At 42.2% G+C, this 8,193-nt stretch overlaps 1 protein-coding gene across 2 annotated transcripts in view; it reads left to right on the top strand.

Annotated features, from left to right (window-relative positions):
* The window catches only part of cacna2d4a (calcium channel, voltage-dependent, alpha 2/delta subunit 4a), a 78,958-nt gene that overhangs the window by 45,930 nt on the left and 24,835 nt on the right, over window positions 1-8,193 (top strand). The gene's annotated exons all lie outside the window — the stretch shown is intronic.

The following is an 8,193-nucleotide window of genomic DNA, read 5'->3' as shown; positions in this document are numbered from 1 at the left end:
TCTTTACTACTGTGGGGGCTGTAAATGGCTATTACATGGAATTGGTTGTGAGTAGTTTTCTGTGTAAGTGGGATAAACTGAGATGTAAAACCACTTTTCTCTTGGTGAAAGAGTTGGAAAAAGATTGACCTATTCCAATCACAGCAGCATAATGAAACATATCCCACATGCACTGAAAAAGATGAGCCTTCTTGTCACTGTTGAGTCATTACAATGAAAATAGGTTTCACAAGTGGGAAATTACCATGGGAGAAAACTTGTTTGAACCTCGATACCACAGGACGGATGCGTGCTGTTGACTCGCACCCCCTGGGCCAATCAGTATAATTTTGAAAATGCTGGAGTGCTGCTGCGAGATGTGTCTTTTCCCAAAGTATCATCAAAACCCAATCAGCAGTGTGTGAAATATTGCACTAATCAGATTAGGCTGTTGTTCAATGGTTAGCTGTTTGGGAAGAAAACTGCAGGAGAAAACACGCGGCACACTTTTCCCTCCACAGCTCATTTTGGCATTAAGTCGAATGGAGGTGAAATGTTCATTCGTGCATGTGTTTGCACTCTGTGGAAACGTGTGCAGCGATTATGTAAATTTGCACCTGTACCACCTTAAACAGGCATGCTAAGCAAATATAATCCAGAGTAGCAGGAGGATAAAGTGGATGTGTGGAAAGAAAAGAAAGAGAAAAACTGTAATAGACTGAGCTAAATGAAGGTAGACAGACAGGTATGTGTAGTCAGTGTCAGTAAGTTATTTACTGCTGGTTATATATCAGTTAGTGGAAACTGGAGGAGGGGACAGGAGAGGAGAAGGAGAAGGAAGTGGGGGCTGAGGTGAAATAAGAGAGAGTGTGAGGTGTAGAAAAGAGACAGTGATGAAAGGATAAAAGGAAAATATAGGCGAGGCAGGAAATGCCAGAAGGGGAGGGGAGGTAAAAATAAGTGCAATGGGTAAACAGGGAGGACATTAAAATTCTCCTCCACAGCCTCCCAAGTGTTTTGGTGTGCGTGCATGTTGAGAGTGTGATTGTGTATGTGTGCCCCAGTGGCGCTATTTGTGTTATCATTATTGCTATTAGTACCAGCCAGACACTGAGCAAAATATAAAACACTTGTCTGATCTCTTAGCTCTCTCACCTCTGTCTTCATATTCAGTCTTCATGGCAGGCTTTCTCACTCCCTCCTCTCCTCTCTGACATTTATTCCTTCATCCTTCTGTCTTCTCTCTTTCTTAATGACCTTCATCTTTCAGTATTCAACATTCCCTTCTCTCCTTCCCATCCTTCTCATCCTATCTCTCCCTCTCCCTACCTCTGTTTCTCTCCTTGACAAAGGAACAGAGGCATGTACCGAGGATATTCGGCAGATGGATTTCCTGCATGTGATTAAAGTCACATTAGCCAGGCTCTACTGGGAAATTTGAGTTGTTCTTTTCAAATGAGCACACAAGCTTCATTTGAAAAATTCAGAAGAGCAGATGAGAAATGGAAGGAGCTCAAGGAATTTGGGAAGGTTTCCCCTCTCTGTTTCAAATTTTGAGCTGTACACATTTTCCTTTTTCAGATTGCTGGGTGGTGTGAATTTATTTCAAGACTGAAATGGAGCCGGTTTAAAATATGTAGTAAATATAAGATTATTTACCGTATGTGCGTATATGCAAAAGCAGAAGTGATATCAACAGACAGTTCCAGTCTGATTACAGTTCTTGTTGTATTGTAGATCATTGCACTTATACACTGTAGAACATTTAACAAAGCAGTCATGACTGCATTGTTGTTGTTCATCAAATTATTTATGAATAAAATATTTTTGCTGGCTGTTTGAAATCAATTTTTATTCCTATTTCAGCTTTGGGACTGTAAGTGTTGCCTCAGTTTACATGTTGGCCATTTGTCAAATGATTCATGGATTTGTGTATATTTATTTTGATTTATTTTGAGGAGGAAAACTGTTTGGCTGGAAAGCAGTGTGTTACATTATGAGCAGAAAGTAAAATCATTCAATCGGCACTGATAGAAAATGGTGAACCGAGCTTATATCAGGTTTATAGGTTTATAACACTGATTGATTGCTGGCTTCTCCTTGTTTCCTTTACCACCTAAGAAGTGAATGGGAGCAGATGAAAAGGAGAAAGGCAGAAATGTTAAAACAAAAAATATAGATCAACGGATGTGGTGAAATGTGCCAAAGTGTCATCATGTGTGCAATCATGCTGGAATTGTCCTTTAAATGATGTATTGGAAGAGCAGCAGAAGGTCACCTCTGCAGCCACTTATTACTGTTCACCCATCAGTTCCCATCATGTTGAATGGGTGGTGTTGTGGCAAGCCTGCCTGTCAGGCTATTCTCAGAAAGCTTTTTTTACCAATTTGACCCGGACAGAGGGGCAGCTAAAATCCACACATGCACACATTCGTACACACACACACACACATGTGTAAATACTTGGGTGTCCAAGTGGCCCTGCATGTTGGGGAATCATGTAACACCTCCTCCCTGCTCCTGGGCTCCTCTGTTCCTCATCACTATCCTCTCATCTTTCCATCCTATTTTTCCTCTCTGTTTATTCCACTAACTGTTTCCTGTCCGCACTTAAGCCGGATTTATACTCCGCAGGGTGTTGCAGGGGCTTCGTGCAGAGCTACGACGTGCATTTCCTCAAAAATTTAACCACACACCTGGGGGCTGAGATAACAAGTAGATACCACCAACTGTGAGGGGTCAGCTCAGGCTGTTTGTGTTTTCTCCTATGTGTTTCTGATGCAGGCAGAGATTGTTGATAGTGAAGCAGCAAGGCTCAGTAATCTTCTCTTTTTCATTCATGCTTGACAAATTTCTACTTTGTGATCTAGCAAAGCCATTTCCGGTGCTGATCTTTGCTCTGTGATCATTGCTCTGCATCAAAGTGAATAAAAGAACGTAACCATTGGTATATGTTGATTGTACGGCTCACTAATCTTGTTTACAGTAACTAGACAAACAAGTGTTTTGTGATCCATCTAACAAAGGCATCTCTAGTGCAATCCTTGCTGTCATTGCTCCCCATGACAAAGTAAATGACATGAGAATATGAGTATAAACAGGATTACATCAGGTACATAATGAATGCACAACAGCTGGATAATGTACAGCCCAGTCATTTAGTGTAATGTTGGTGCTACAGCAGGCAATGTTAATCAGCAATAAATCACTTCCATCTACAGACAACCAAAACACCTTGACAGAGAGGCTTGAATCCTGCTGTACTCAGCACAGGAGTGTGTGTGTGTGTGTGTGTGTGAGAGAGAGAGAGAGAGAGAGAGAGAGAGAGAGAGAGAGAGACTGTGAACTTCCATGTGTGTGCACCTCTTTGCCCGATTTGCCCACTTAAGCCCGTTTTTCAGAGTGTTTCATCTTTCTTGTGACAGGCCTACCTGGCTTGACTAATAGTTTTTAATCAATATGGCTGGAATTCTGTCCAATTTGCAACCAAATTGAAATCCACCTGCACACAAGAGGACAATTATCCATGTGTGAAGGCAGGGGTGTGTGTGTGTGTGTGTGTGTGGGTGTGTGGGTGGCCCATGAATGAGTGACATCACAGCTGTAAAGCCACAGCCCAATCATTCACCTTCAGCTCTATGCTTAACTTCATCTTCATGTGCACATACTCACACACATACACACATTAGCATTTGGCAGTTGTCTGGTGTTTAATCCTTGTTTTAGAGGTCCATCAATGTCAAACCATCAATTTACAATAGAGAGGAAAAGGGAATAAAAGGTCATAATGAGTGCATGCTTACTGTTGCATGTTCATGTGTTAGCATATGTAAGTGTGTCTGTGTAGGTGTGGTTGTTAACAAAGGCAGAGAGAGGCAGCCAAGATCCCTAAATCAATCTTTAATGGCTTTCTTACAGAGGAGGGGGAGAGACTGGGGCAACATAACACACATGCACACACACACACACACCCCTAAACACATGCCGATAGCTTGACAAATAGAGCCACATATGTGTTGACAGGCACATGGTGCAAAAATATGTTCAGATATATAGTTACACGTGCATGTGGGTATGCAGACACATACTGTACATAAACACACACACACACTGATGCTGCATGTGTCCAAAAACACACTAATTATGTACAAACATACATGTGCATACATACAGGACAGGTCATATTCCATACATATACTGGTATGACAGCAGAGGCTGGAAGAAAATATTATGTTTCTGTTGTTTTAGTAGAGTAGTAGAAGGGTCATATGTGTGATTTTAAAATGTGTTTTTGGTTAAGTGCATCAGTAACATCACTCAGACTGTGACTGGAAATTATTTCATGAGCAGTTTCAGCTCAGCTGTCAGACTTGTCTGAGGTGTTGGCCATGTTATTAGTAGACACGTCAAACTACTGCACTAACCACAGCATCAGTGATCATCATTGTTTTCTCTGGGATCATATTAGAATGCATCTACATTTCTTGAAGAATATTCAGACAGTTCGCTTTCATTTTGAGCCAATGTAGTGAGGCACACGAGCCTTGAGGACATTAGGGTGGAGTGCCTCACACCCAGTGCATCACCACCAGGTATAATGGTGACAATAATCACAATGCAGCTCTTGCGAGTTAATCACTCTTATGTCACACCTTCTAAAACAGGGTTAGTCTAGCAGTGAAAAACAGCAACACACTGCATGGTGGGCATCAGACAGGGAATCATCAGGACACCACATTGATTGAAATTACATAAGATGCTGTGAAGGTCAAAGAAGAAATGAGACAAGAAAGACAGAAACTAGTAATAAAGTACTATTGCTGCAATAAATGTTCACAATAAATCAACAGTAAACTGCTGTAACTATCTTTAAGTTAAATTAATGTGTCCATGAAGTTGTCTGCCAAGCTTGCATCAGATTTCTGCTTTTTTCTAGGAAAATCCCATTAATTGCTCTGTATTGAATGTGGAGGTTTAGCAGAAGACATCTAGGATATAAGCATTAGTTAAGCTCAGATCACCCTGATGTTACACCTCCTGTATTAACTCTGGCCTTCCTTATACTGTGTGTCAGTGACTGACTCCACCAGACCCCCAGAGATACAGTGGCACTACGATGTGCAGCAGTGAGGCTTCGTTTGGCGGCCAAATTGGGACCTGCAGGTCACATGACGCCCTGATGCTTTTTTACCATACATGTCCATCCACAAAACAAATAAGAGTTAAACTTTGTCAGAGCATTGTGCAGATTTAAAACTGGTTAGAGATTCCCAATATTTGAACTATTAGGTCACATACAGACATATCTAGATAACAACAAACCCTAAGCTGGAAGTGACTGAAACTTTTTAGGCATTTTCACTGGGTGAGCAGCTTTCACTGAAACAAATGGGGCTGCCATGTTTGAATACTTAATGTTGTTTTTAATAATGTCTGTGGGTGGTAACTCTGGTAAATTCAAACATTAGCCATGCCCAAAAATAGCCACATAACTCTCAGTATATTAACAGTAGATCAGTTAGATTTGCACGTAGATGTCTGGTGCAAGCAGACAAAGACGTAAGTTTATTTGGCAGGAATAAACATAGCACTGTCCTTAACATCATTTTATCATTTAGACCATATCATCTACTGTTTATGTCCAGCAGGGTACATTGTTATTTTCTAATATTAGAGGTATCTTTACAGCATAATGTTACTTTCAAGGTCCTAGGCTTTTTTAATCACATAAATTATTATGGCTGTGTTTGTCCATCCACTTTTTTGTGTTTAGCTGTTAACAAAAATCATGGAATACTCCTGTCAAACTGAATCATACGCCCAAATTTGTGTTTGAATAAACTACTGATGCTCTCACCTTCCCCCACTGCCCACCTCTGCAAGCCTTGCCCCAAAACCACAGCCCAAAAAATTCCCATGAATGTGCATGTTGTGTGTATCTAGGAAACAGGTTAAGGGCTGACATTTTCAGCATCCGCCTCCTCACAGCATGCACCTTTGGCCCCATTTAAACTGCCCATTTGTTTGTTGGGGCGAAAAAAAAAAAGCAAGTCTGTCTCTGTCTTTGTGTGACATAGTACATTTCTAATGCCATAAAATGAGATGAGAAGCAGTTACGATGAAATATGTTTGTTTGAGTGAGGTAAACTAAGACCACAAACAGACTTACCTTTTGACCAAATATCTCAGCCAGCACCAGCCTTACAGCTTTCTGCCTTCAGCCATCCCCCCAAAAAATATCTCAAAAATTTTAAAATTTAAAAATCACAGGACTAAACATGGAAGAAAAACTGTCACCCCTTTCAGGTTAAGAAATCCATACATTCAAGATCCTGGTCAAATGAATAATGAAAGAATAATCCTGCTTTCTGTATAGAAACAATCCCCCCAGCTTCTCCTCAACCCACCAATGAATTGTGAAAACGGAGGGATTGTGTAGAAAAAAATAAGGGATTGTAGAAAAAACGAGGTGAAGAGAAGCTTAGAGACACAAGAGGAGGGAAGAGAGGATAAGGTCCTTAGAGGGAGAGGGATGGAGATAGTTAATCCTTTTCTTCGGATCTATTCCCTATATGAATGATACGTCCAGTGCCGTCCTGCTCACTGGCTTGTGCGCTGCCGTGTGTGTCTGAGAGGCGTGAGCGTGTGTGTGTGAAAGAGAGAGAGAGAGAGAGAGAGAGAGAGAGAGAGAGGGAGGGAGACGAAATGTGTGTGTGTGAGAGAGAGAGAAAGAGAGACAACGCTGCTAGGTTGCTGGCGTCACGCGCTAGTCCTTCTGTGTGTCGCTATGTTTGTGATTCCTGCACTCAGCACGCGCCGGAGTGTGTGTGTGTGTGTGTGTTTATCCACGCATGTACACTTGAGGGCTGTCTTTCCGGTGTGTCTTTCAGGGTGTGTGTTTTTGTGTGTGTTTGTGCCCCCACCTCCTCTTTTTCTTTTCCATATGTGTGTGCAGTCGTGCATGTGGCAGGAGAGTATGTGTGTGTGTGTGTCTTGTCAAATATAGTAACATTAGTGTATGCTGCTTCTGTCTGCCTGCAGGTCTCCCACTGTGACAGAGAGAGGATGAGGGAGGTGGAATACAGGGAGAGTGATAATACGAAAGAGTGAAAGCCAAGAGAGAGGTAGAAAGAGAAAAGAGGGAGTAGGAGAGAGAGAGGAAGAGAGGGAAGGGCAAGGAGAAAGTAGAGAGGGAGAGTGGGAGGTGGCGAGAGAAGTGGAGAAGAGGTTGGTTGAAAAAAAGATAAAGGTAGGAGGGAAGAAGAGAAAGAGGGAGGCAGAGGACCAGGAGGGAGATGGACAGGGAGGGAGAGACAGAAAGAGAGATGCGAGAAAGAAAGCTGTAGCAGTGGAGTGAGGGAGGAAGAGAGGGAGGGAGGGATCAGCTGATTTCAGTGAAGATGAGAATCTCCCTCTGCCTCATGGGCTTTTCTCCTCCCTCGATTTTTTTCCCTTTTTTTCTCCTCACGTCTCCCTCGCTCGCCTTTCATTTTCATTCTATTCCCTGTGGCAGCTCTCGTAACGGCTGGCTTTGTGTGTGTCTGTGTGTGTATGTGTGTAGAGAGTCTGCATATGGAGAATGTGTGTGTATTTGAATTACTGTGGGGACACAACTCTGAGACATAACATTTTTAGGGCACAGGTTGGGCTTATGACTGAGGTTAAATCCCCAAGAACTGAAGAGAGCCAATGCAGTGTCCTCCAAGTTGTGTGTGTGGTGTGTGTTCATTAGTCATTGTGAAAATGCAAGAGACAGACAGAAAGAGGGAGGGAGGGTAAGTGAGAAAAAGGGGTGGTGGTTGAGGGGGTACGGTGGGGGTGGGGCTGTGTGTTTGTTTGCACACAGCATATAATTACTTGGCTGATTCCTTACATGGACTGAATCATAGTTGACACACACACACACATACACATTGTGCTGTTAATGAGCATGTGAATCATTTGGCACGGTGGGCAGTGCCTAAATGAGAGACTAGTTGTTTCCATAAGGGATTGAACCAAAACTTTGTTCAACAGCCAAGCATCTTCCTCAGTCCTCTCTCAGGGCACCTGCATTGTCAGGAGGAGTACTTGTGATCCAGGTGTTTATTATACTGTCTTCTTTTTCATAGCCTGCTAAGTCTCATTTGTAATGTGTTATTTTAGCTAATATGCAGGTTTTATGAGAGGAAGATCATGTCACTTTAAGCTATACTAGTCAGTACTCTTTATATT

Source organism: Lates calcarifer, linkage group LG18, assembly GCF_001640805.2.
Source record: "Lates calcarifer isolate ASB-BC8 linkage group LG18, TLL_Latcal_v3, whole genome shotgun sequence".
Taxonomy (NCBI): domain Eukaryota; kingdom Metazoa; phylum Chordata; class Actinopteri; family Centropomidae; genus Lates; species Lates calcarifer.
This window is presented reverse-complemented; position numbering and strand designations above follow the sequence as displayed.